Source organism: Rattus norvegicus, chromosome 11 (genome assembly GCF_036323735.1).
Source record: "Rattus norvegicus strain BN/NHsdMcwi chromosome 11, GRCr8, whole genome shotgun sequence".
In the NCBI taxonomy this organism is placed as follows: Eukaryota; Metazoa; Chordata; class Mammalia; order Rodentia; family Muridae; genus Rattus; species Rattus norvegicus.
Genome location: NC_086029.1, coordinates 69518376 through 69530325, shown reverse-complemented (window position 1 = coordinate 69530325; position 11950 = coordinate 69518376).

The following is an 11950-nucleotide window of genomic DNA, read 5'->3' as shown; positions in this document are numbered from 1 at the left end:
AATGGCAAGGGGAACATGGACGCTTCATCTAGAGCAACTCTCTGCTTCACACATCAGCTTCCTTCTTCATGAACATGATCTTTAAGTTCTTGGTTGAGCTGGATCACTTCCATCTTGACTTTGCCTTGGCGGAATGACACAGTTCCTCTCTCACTAGAACACCCCTCAGACTGGAACAGAGCCAAGGTAGCATGCTTTCTGCTTTGCTGAACTACACAGCAGATAATACCTTGGCTTTAATTTTGGAGCATTTTCTCCATGTTGGGGTTAAAGACCAAAGGGGAGGCTGACATGAACGTGAGCCTTGGCTACATTCATGTGGGAGCTAAGAATTGAACCCGGGTTCTCTGAAAGGGAACTCTTCACCGTTGAGCCATCTCTCCAGCTCCATTTTCACTATCTTGAAGTCCATGGAGTACTTGGATGCCTCTAAAGCAACTGCTATTGTTTGACTAAAGAGTAACAACAGCTAGAGCGATGATTCTTGGTAAAACAAGAAAGACAAGGCTAGCAAGATAGCTCAGATAAAGGCACTTGCCAACAAGCTTGTTGGGCTGAGTGCAGTCCTTCAAGTCATTCACTAGAGCAGTGATTCTCAACCTTGCTAATGCTGTGACCCTTTAATACAGTTCCTCATGTTGTTGGTGACTCCCAACCATGAAATTATTTTCATAACTCTAACTTTTGCTCTGTTATGAGTAGTAATGGTAAATATCTGATCTAAAGATGTTCTTAGGTGACTGCTGTAGAAGAGTCCTTTGACCTCCAAAGGGTTTGTGACCCACAGATTAAAAGCCACTGAGCTAGAGAATTAGACATTGGAAATATGACTAATCAGCAAAAGCTACTTCTTCAGTTAAGAGATAAGAATACTAATACCCAGAGATGCCAAAGACATTCTAAATGACTAAAGATATGTAGATTAGATGATACAGCTCGTCTACCTGGTCACAAAGGCAACTCTTGATAAAAAGGGAGTGGACTGTACCCACAGAAGCATCTCTTTTCTTATATGTAAAATGAGGAATTTGGATAATACTAAATGTTGGCTGAGTTGGGGATGTATAGGACCTGCTGCTGGTGGGAACATAGGTAGTGGAACTATCCAGAAGGGCCATCTAGACCTACTTAGTTAAAGTACTATTGTAAAGCTTGTGGCTTACCGACTCTTCTCCAAGGCATCTATAACATGTTGATGCTTACAATGTTCTGTGGCACAGGGATTCTCATTCCAGCATGGTTTGTGGTGCTAGGGAGCAGAGTCCATCTTGGCAGTCTTTGGAAGTAGATTGTTTGATAAAGGTTCACTTTGGAGCAGTGATTGGAATTAAATGAATATGTAGCAGAACTGATGGTCTTAAACTGGTCTTTCAGGAGGAAGAACCAAAAAAATCAGTTGTGTTACACACCAGAGTTCATCAGATCTAAATACTCTCGGTAGAACCAAACATAGTGATTTTATGAACTATCAGGCAAAACAGCAACTCTGTTGATTAAACCATGGCAGACCATTGATGATATCTAATTTCAGAAATTAAAATGTTTTCTCAGAATCTATTTACACAAACATAAATGTATACAGAGTAATATAACTACACAAATATTTAAATACAGATTGAATATATTACCCATGGTATATGTCTGAAATGGAAGTGGTGGTTGCTGGTGCTAGAGAACAAACAGTTTAAAGAGTTTCTCTTGAACCGATGACGACAAAGGTAAGCACCTTTGAGCAACTGTGGGTTAAAGAGTAGAAGGCGTATAGTAACATTGCTCTCGGCGGTTTCTGATGAGAAAACTCAGGTCCCATCCTCAGCATGAAGTCAAGCTTAGAAGATGTTTCTTCTCTTCTTGCCTTGTTTGTTTTATAAAGTGATGCACTGGGTTGGAGTTGAAGGTGAAGGGAAAACGTCAATATTCCAACCGTCCTGATTCGCTTTCCACCAACTTACGTTTGCTTTCCATTCAGGTTGCTGAACATTACCAACACAAGAAGAAAGTGGCAGGCAGCCTTCTGTTGCATTTCTGATGCCAGAGATTCATTTGATTAGTATTTTTGTAGAGCAACAGGCTGTGGATGCAGCTGTGCTAGTGGGTTGCTTGCCTAGCATGCATGAAGCCCTGGGTTTGATCCCCAGAACTGAATAAACAAGGCATGATGCTGTACACCCAGACTCCTAGTACTCTGGAGGTGGAGGCAAAAGGGTCATAAGTTCAAGGTCTTCCTCAGCTCCTTAATGAGCTTGAGGTCAGTCTGGCCTACTTAAGACTGTGTTTACCCCTTCCCCAATGGTTGAGGGTCTTAGGGCGGTAAAACTCAAGGCCCAAGAACTAGATTTATCCTCACCTTGTAGGCTACTGCCTTCCTCACTGAGTTGTCTCAAGCTGGTGGTCATTTCAGTAGCTGCCGACTTTCCGTCCTCTGCTTTAAAGAAAGCCCTCAAATAACAGCAACTTGAACCCCCGGTATGCTTTAAGGCTCAAGACTGGATCTGGCTAAGTAGCATTTCACTTGTTCACAGTTCGATTCCTCTCCAATTGGTTCCTGGAAAAGGAGGACAAAACAGAGAAGACAGTCTGTTTGTCCCAGCTTGTCACAGAGACAGCACTGGGTAAAATCTCAGAAGGAGATGCAGACATAAATGTGTTTCTTCTTTGTTTTGTAAGAATAGAGCAGATGTCACTCCCCACCTCAAACCTGAGATCTTGTCTCTCTCTCTCTCTCTCTCTCTCTCTCTCTCTCTCTCTCTGTGTGTGTGTGTGTGTGTGTGTGTGTGTGTGTACCAGGGTGTGGGTGTCTGTGAAGATCAGGTGTCAGACCTGCTGTAGCTGGAGTTATAGGTGGTTGTGAAATGCTTGACATGGGTGCTGGGAGCCAAACTTAAGTCCTCCGTGAGGGTAGTGCTTGCTCTTAACCAATGGCTGTCATTGCTTCAGGTCCAAGCCCTGTTTGTCTCAACAGCCTATTTCTGGGGTCATAAATGCTGCTCACAGTTGAGGGCTTTATAAACCTGTTACAAAATTCTGCGAGAATTGTGCCACATATAAGTTAATCATGTGTTCTCACAAGATAGAATGGAAATATCTGCAGAAAACCATCATTTCTGATCCTGGGACATTGTCTGTGCTAGCAGGTCTGTGTGCAGAAGCAGGTTCAGACAGAGAAGAGCAGTCAGCGGTGAAGAAGGAACACATTGCTAGATGTTTGTCCATTTTCAATCATCTGGAAAGCTATTTCTGTCCATTTACATGCCCCGAGCTTTTAGGGAAGAGAAAGTGTCCCACAAAGGTATGGCAAGGTTAACAGACATTAAAATGAAGCTAGTCAGTGTCTCAGTTCTTCCTTGATCCCTTGAGCTTCAGTTAGCTGGTCATATCTTTCAAAAGAACTTTGATTGAGCACTTTGCAGGTTGAAAAGTTTATAGACTCCTCAGAGAAACACTCCAAAAGATCTGAGCCATTCTTACAAAGACACCTCATTTCTAGGCAATCTAACCATCCTTGCCTTTACTAAGATTTCTGGAGCACTGGAAAACAGGTGCTGAGCAAAAGTATGTGTCCATGGCTACAGTTTGTGCTTTCACATTTGTTTTTCTGAAATATAACTCATAAAAAATCCATCATTTTACAGTGTACAAGTCAATAAATTCTAGTGCGATCACAAAGCCCAGACACTCGCCATTACCATCTAATTCTAGAACGTTTCATTCCCCCAGAAGGAACGCTATATTCATTAGCAGTCTAGTTGACTTGGATGTGGCCTTGCCTCAGAGAGACCTTGTTATTCATCCATTCATTCGGCAAACATTTATTGCTCACTTGCCAAGGCTTCAGGCTTGGCATAATTTACCTCTCCCCTTCCCACAGAGGCGTGCACAGCACCAATATTGAGGATCACCTGAGGGGTTACATAAAGTCTGCAGGTGTGGCATGGTAGGAGGCAGGGGTGGGCCATTTATCAATGGCCCAGTGAGAGGAAGGAGGATTGGAGTTGACAGAAAGTATACAGTGTGGTTGTATGTTCTTTGGGAACGTTCTTTTTAGGAATTGTTACCTCCCTATAGGAGGTTTTGCCAGCAAACTAAACCCTGGGCATTTTTTAAACTCCCATGCTCCCTGCTTAGTCTGTGCCTAATTACACCCGTTCCTGCCGTTTTCATTTCCTTACCCATTCTCCTCACATAATTTTCTTTTCCAATTATTTCTCCACTTGGATCTTTGGGTTCTCTCTGTCTCTGTCTCTGTCTCTCTCTGTCTCTCTGTCACACACACAAACACACACACACACACACACACACACACACACACACACACACACACATTTCTTTTTCTTTCTTTTTTCCCTCCTCATTCCTCATGTCAAAGACGTATAGATTGGGATGAGAGAGAGAAGGCACCTTTCAGGGTCAAGAAAGAAAGCATTCCTCCTGCGCGCATGCGCTGAAGTTCAGAGCCGCGTTCCGCCATTCTTTTCATTATATTAGAATAAACTTGCATCTTTTAGGCTTTTACTGTGAACCACACACTGCGCAGAATTGTTTTTCACAGCCATCCAACAAGGTGACTGCTATCGCGGTCTCCAAATTACAAATTGCTCATTTAAGCCTTGGAGTGACTAAATCAGTTGCTGAACTCCGTACGCTAAATGGTAAGTCACCCCAAGCCAACCCAGTTTGATAGCAACACAAGAGGGTAACTTTATAAGGCTTTACTTTGCAGTGTGTCTGTGTGCGCATGCGCATGCGCGTGTGCGTGTGCGTGTGTGTCCCTCTTTCTGCCTGTCCACCTCCTTCTTTAGCTGGACTCTCTCCCCAGAGTCAGCCTGCAGCCTGGCTGGCTCTTTTCCAGGTTTAGCAAACAAGGATCCTTGGCCTGCCTCAGCACAGATCTCTATGGAGTATTGTAATTGCTGGTACGAGGCAATAAAATCTTAACAGTCTCCAGAAAGGAGGGCTGTAAATTCTTCTGAAGCCCGCTTGGGGTGTAAAGGTTCACGCCTCCTCCTCTTTTTCCTCTACCCCCATCTCCATTAACTGCCCCCAGATTTCATGAAAGAGGCCTTGCATTAACACAGGGCCTCACATCCCCGCAGCCTCCAGCTGTAGCCAGGTTTATGTTTCATACTTTATAAAAAGAGAGAGAAATCAACTTTGTTCAGGAATGTAGACACGTGGCCTATTCTTTGGGGTGTGTGGGAGAGCTGGGGGTGAGAGAAGAGGCTGAGGGAAATGGCTAAGTACAGAACTAAAGAACAACAGGGGGAAGTTTACAAAACTAATATTCATGGGGGTTCTGTGGTTTTCTTTCCCTTTTTCTCAAATATTCATATTTTTACCTAGCTCCTGATGAGTCAGCAGTAGTTCTTTTGCAAAATTTATTTGGTTGTTTGGAACAGAACTGGGAAAAAATAGTAGCAGAGGTTTGAGAAGACTAGGGCTCATCTCAGGGAGCAAGTGAGCATGTCTTTGGACACACGACAGGGTGACAGCTGGCGCCCTCTAGAATCCCCTGCTCTAGCAATAATTAGATGACATTTAGAAGGGATGCAACTGTCCAATTGGGGGAAATGACATTGGGACGGACAGGAGGGAGCCATGTGAACTAGATATAGCCATCACTTCACAGCAAAGAGGGAAGTCTACAGGGTGGGGGCTCAGATGGAGAATGGAGGGCCAGCCCAGGGTGGGTGTGTCCAAGTGGGACTGGGGCTTTGATAGGCAGAACAAAAGGGTTTTCTGTGTCCTGCAGATACAACGCAGTGTGTCTCTGTCCAATCTCACCTCTCTCACCAGATCCTACACCCTTGTGCATTTCTCAGGAAATGGGATCTCAGTCAGATTTCTTAACCCAAAGGAGGCTAGAGTGGAGTTGGCATAGACTCCAGAAATTGAAAAGATTTGTTTCTTTATTAACTTCTAATACCTGTGTGATCAAAACTGAAGTACCAGGAGAGCTGGCAGTAACTAGGCCTAGGCTTCACCAACTGATTGGGCCAGCATGTGCTTGCTGGGGTGTGTGTGTGTGTGTGTGTGTGTGTGTGTGTGTGTGTGTGTTCTGTATATATGTGTGTCAAGGAGAGGAAGTGAATAGTTTATACTCCATTGGTTTACTGAACCCCACATCTCAAATTTAAGTGAAGAGTTAGTTGAGAAAGGGGGTAAATCACACTTCCTTCTCACATGTCACTTGAGGCTGGGGTCTCTCTGTCTCTGTCTTGTCTTTCTGCTTGTCTGTCGTCTGTCTGTTTCCTGCTCTCTTTCCCTCTCTTCCTCTCTCCCTCCCCACTTTCCCCTCTTCAGAGTCTAGTCGAGTGCTTAGTGCCCAAGAGGTTTGTTGAAGGTGACAGACACTGCTGTAGGGTTCGCTAGAGTACACAGACAATTACAAAGACCGGGGATCCCTCTCGGGCCTTCTCTGTCTTGCTGCAGGAGAGGGAGTCATGAAAGGCTTCTCTCAGCTACCCTTCCTGAAAGTATCCATAAGACTTCCATGGGAGAGGTATCTTCTCTGTGCCTGGAAAGAAGGAATAGAAACTGGAAGCCACCGGAAGAACCAGAACAAGCAGGCCTGGCTGGCGTCACCCAGCTTGAACCATTAAATTATAATCCAGGCACATGCCTACAGGATTGCACATTCCACATTAAATACAAATATTTAGATGGTTTTCCATGACTGTTGAGTCTTAATTTCTGAAAGTCCGTAATGCCAAGTTTAATTTATTAGAATTTTCTTTTCAGTTTGCTTTTTGTTATACGGTATCAGCGATGGTTTTACTTCACCTCCCTCCCTTGTTTCCTTCCTTCCTCCCTTCCTCCCTTCCTTCTTTCCTTCCATGTTGGGTATTGAATCCATAAAAGCAAAACAGGGCAATGACTATACCTTCAGGCTCTCTCTAAATTACTTTTATACACATGATTTTCAGCCTTTTAAAAACTGTGTTTTTATTTATGTGCATGTGTGTCTGTGTGCATGAGTGCCATGTATGTTCAGGTGCCCATGGAGGAAAGAAAAGTGCATCAGATCCCCTGGCTGGAGTTACAGTTAGCCGTGAGCCTCCTGGTGTGCATGCTGGGAACAGAGCGTGGGTCCTCTGGGAGAGCAGTACATGCTCTAACCACTGAAGGATTGCACCAGCCCCAACCAACTCCGGGTGGTCTCTCTCCTCTGGTCCTTAGAAATCCTCCTTGCAAGAGAGGGGAAATGCCAGATTCCCTGCTGGCAACTCAAAGCAACACAGCTTGGTCTGCTCTGGTCTATGCTTTCCCTGACAAGGGGTTCGTCTACACAAAGCCTAAGTGAGGAGCTGCTGAGTCTCTGCTTTTGCTGACAGAGAGTGCAATGCATACGGCTGGAGTCTCATGTTCAAAAAGGATCAGAGGTTCCTCTGGGCCTTAGAGTCTGGGTATGTGAGGGGACGAGGGGCTAGAGGTAGGAGAGAAAAAAGTTGCCCTGGGTCCTGGGCTGTAGTGAGATGCTGTCTGTGACTAATGTAATGATGACTACCGGTTGCCCTTCACCAATGTAATGATGACTACCGGTTGCCCTTCATCCGCTGTGATTCCAGATTCAGTGCTTTCACATTTCCTTTCTTCCCAGACCCCACCCTGTACTCTAGTGACAGCGCAAGTACAACCTCTCTGGTTACCACAAACCGTTTGCATTCCGAGCAGATCCTTGCTGCTTTCCAAGGTGTTGGCCTCCTGTTCTTCACCTACCTCAGTGGTTCTATAATTGCTACATGGCTAGGAACCTCTCGGAAGCTTTAAGATACAGGCTTCTAGGTCCCAGCCTAGTCTCCAGAGGTTCACTAACTCTGGGGTTGGGGTGGGTTTGTGTAGTGGTTTACCCTGGAGTTATCTGTATTTTGATGCTAATTCCACTGCCCCAAGGACAGCTGCCTAGTCACTACTCAGGAATCAGGTGACTTCACCAGAACCTTCTCCCCATTGAATTTGTAAAATACAGGTGGGGGGCAGGTACAGGATAGAAGGAGGCCTGTCATTGGAGGAGAAGGAAGGATGGGTGGGAGAGAAGTTTGAAGGAAGAGGAGGAGACTAGAACAGAAAAGAAGAGACAGGAGAGAGGAGAGAGGGAGAAACCGTGGCAGGACGATGGAGCCTGACGTAAAGATTCCGCTCTGTGTATTTACAGGTTGTTATTAATGTTTCTAAGGGATGGATGGTACTGGGCTTTGTATGTTTAGCTGGGCAATTATATCTTACCAATTGGATCTAAGATTATTGTGTTGTGTGTTCTTTTATGTGAGGGTTCGAGTGTAGGAAAGTGTGCGGTTGCTGTAGACACTGGGCCGCTGAGGAGTTGGGATGTGTTTCTGCCAAGATACCTAGCAGATATCTTGGGGCACCGCGATGCTGGACCTAGTGAGGTGAAAGACACCAATACTTTTTTTTATTTTTTATATTTTTACAACAACAGGTTTGCATGTTTAGAGTTCTGAGAGGTTACTGGTTGCTATGGAAGGACCAAGTCAGATCCAATGGTCATCCTTGCTCCCTCATTGACATTTATTTGGCTTGGTTCCTGTCAAGCTTATTGGATGCTTGAAGTCAATGGATCTTCACAACATCCCCGGGATGAAGGCACTGCCGTTCCAAGAGGGCAAAAATGAGGCACAGACAGAGCTTATGTATCTTGTGGGATGACAATGATGGGGCTGAAGAGCACTGACTCCAAAGCTTGGGTTTTAAGGTCCCTAGCATGCCTGATTTAACTGCTAAAGCGATCCACTCCGTCCCCCAGCCCCACCCCGGTCAACGCATGTCTCAGATTATCTACTTTGGAATCCTTGGATTTTGTGAACCTGGTGTACTTTCCTTCTGCATCGACCTCTCCCAAATTTCTCTTGGCTGCTGGCTAAATGTCTGAAGAGGAAACAGGTATTTCATATCCACCAAGACTTTCAGACCTTTGCAGAGAAAGCCTAGTCTGACTTGGGAAAGAAACCCGAAGACTGAAGATGGGAAATGTTTAAAGAAAGGCAGTTCTAGTGCATCCAATAATGGACGGTAATACAAATGAATCCAAGAGCTCCTCTCAGACTTCACGAGTAAACAAACGCGGCCTCATCTACTTATAAGCAACCAAGTCTCAGATCAGAGGCAGATCATACAAAAGAACTTTGCGGCTGATTCTTAGGGGTCTGAGAAGGGTTACAGTCCTGTGTTTGGATTCTACAAGTATTGGGAGCATCCTGCCTCCCTGACTCACAGTCCTTGACTTCTAGACCCAGACTTTGGTCTCTCAGGAGAGACTTGAAAGCCAAAACCCAAAGTAATAGGTGGGAACAAAATTCAGTGCATACCAGGCAACCTAAGGTTTGCTTTCTTTTCTTTTCTTTTCTCTTCTCTTCTTTCTTTCTTTCTTTCTTTCTTTCTTTCTTTCTTTCTTTCTTCCTGCCTTTCTTCCTGTCTGTCTGCCTTTCTCTCTCTCTCCCCCTTCCTTTCTTTCTTTCTTTCTTTCTTTCTTTCTTTCTTTCTTTCTTCCTTCCTTCCTTCCTTCCTTCCTTCCTTCCTTCCTTTCTTTCTTCTATTTGTTTGTTTTTGAGACAAGGTTTCTCTGCATACCCTGGCTGTCCAGGAACTCAATCTGTAGACCAGGCTGGTCTCAACTTCAGAAATTCTCCTACCTCTGCCACCTGAATTCTAGGATTAAAAGCATGTGCTTCTACTGACCGGCTAAGGTTTGATTTTCAATAAAATCAGCATATTGATCCGGTGATTTCTCTCTGCAAGAGTTGCTACACTCACTGGAAGTTTGCATAAGGTAGTTTGGTTTTTATTATTGTTGTTGTTGCTTTGTTTTATTTTGTTGCCCTCCAGAAACTTTAGAAAGAGTTGACTTGTAGAATCCAGTGGATCTCAAACATAAAAATGTTCTTGTTCTTAAGCTGAGGCCCCTCTCTCTTTCTCAGACCAATGTTTTGTTTCTGACCTTAATTCTATGTTTTAGGGTTTAGGAAGCTCTGGCGGCTGTGGGGAGGGAACGGGGCTTTTGGAAGTGAGGCTGATCTTTGAGAATTTGCCTACGAGAGGCCTTAGACACTCCAATAATTCCTACACTAGTTCAATGTCAGAGTCGCTTGTACTCTAGTCCAAAATGCTTATTTCCCAGGTTCTTTTAGAGACCACTTAAGAACCAGACATCAGCATGCAAAACAGAGTCAAACAAAACCGGGCTGTTTTTCCTGCGGCAGGGTGGTGCAGAAAACCACTACCATGATGATAGCTCTGACAAGCAACCCAGTGAAGAGTATATTTAGCTAAGGGAAAAAAAAAAGCGGAGGAAACGTAGAGGTCAGGACACATCAAATACGTGGGCGTATGTCCTTTCCTAATTGGGGTGAAGTGTGGGTAGACAGCCCTAGGACTTAGAGAACAAGTGTTAACCAGCTAACACAGCCCAGGCCAGCCTATAATGGCCTGACTTCACCCTCTCTCCACCTTGTGTGAAGGGTCACTGCCAGGCCATCCCTTTGGCTGTTGGCCTAAGAAACCCCAGACAAGGGAGTCCCGTTCACTTCCCCTGGGCCCTTCCAGGCAGAGTAGCTGGCCTTCTGTCCCAGGCTACTTCTTGGCTGCTAGACCCAAGCAACCTCACTAACCCCTGCAGCGAAGTTTCCTTCGGCTCTGTTTTCCTTTCAGGGCCTCCGGCTTTTCTCTTTCCTTTGGTTTTTTCTTTTTTCTTTAAGAAGCTTCGAGGGAACTTAAAAGCCGATCCTTAAAAGTTAGGCATTTCTAATCGTATAAAGGTGTCTCTGCGGGGCCTGAGTTGAAGTTTGTCTGGAACCTTTCATCTTTCAGTGTCTCTTCTTTCTTCAAACTGTCTTTCTGGACTCTTATCCACTCCCCCTCTTGCCTGATGCTCCCCCCGCCCCCGCGCCCCTGCACGCCCTATGGTCTCCATACTTGGAGCCCACGAGTAAAGGAGAAGGGCTTGGTCAGAGGGCCAGAGAGGGGGAGGGGGAAAGTCCTGGGCTCCCATGCTGAGCCCAAGGAGACTGTGAGAAAGCCCCCCTCCATGTGCAGCTCAGCCCGGTGGGAGTCAATTAATTCTGAATAACCTAAAACGACAGAGGTATTTGCATTCGCAACCTGACTGATGACCGTATAAAATTGATTTATGAATTAAAGTGCTTCCCCTCCCTTTATCCCCGATTCAGTCTGTAATTGATTATACGTGCTGCAGCGAAATTAAATAAAAGAAAAATAAAAAGAAAAGAAAAGGAGAAGTGAAAAAGAGAGAGAGAGAGAGAGAGAGAGGCCGTTGCTTGGCAGTCCAGCCTTCTCAGGGCTCCCCGCGACCGACCAGCGAGTCTAGTCTCCACTTACCAGTTTTTTATTTAAAAAGTTATTTCCAACTTTGTTTCTATCCCTCCCGCCCCCGCCGGTTCCCCGGTCGGCCTGGCTTCACCATGGTTAGCATTCTCTCTCTTTCCCAGTTTCTTCCTCTCTGAACGTTTAGGATAGAGCAAGGCGTCTCCTTGGTAGAAATTCACCTAGAAAAAGTGAGGTGAGCAAAGGCGGCTTCAGCGTCTGCCTCCCTGCTCTGCATTGGTCTTTCACTTTGTCCCTTGTTTTAGTGGCTCCTTCCTTTCTTCGCTTTTGACTGCTCTCCTCTCTCACTGGACATCATCAGAATTCCCTTGTAGCAAGTTCTAGTATGTGTTCTTAGCAAGAATCACATCTGTGATAAACATTTTAATGGCTAACCCCTTACTTCAGAATTTTCCCACAGGAAATCAAGTGTTTGTATGAAGGATAAACGTCTAATTATAAAATCTCAAGGTGTTTTCAACCAAAGGTGGGGGTGTTTTCTTAATAAGAGGAGGGTATTAAGCAAGGGAGAAGATGAGTCCAGTTCAAACCACGTAGAGAGAGGCTTTGAAACAGGGATCTGAATGTTACTACCTTTGTGTCCGTGGCCTGTCAC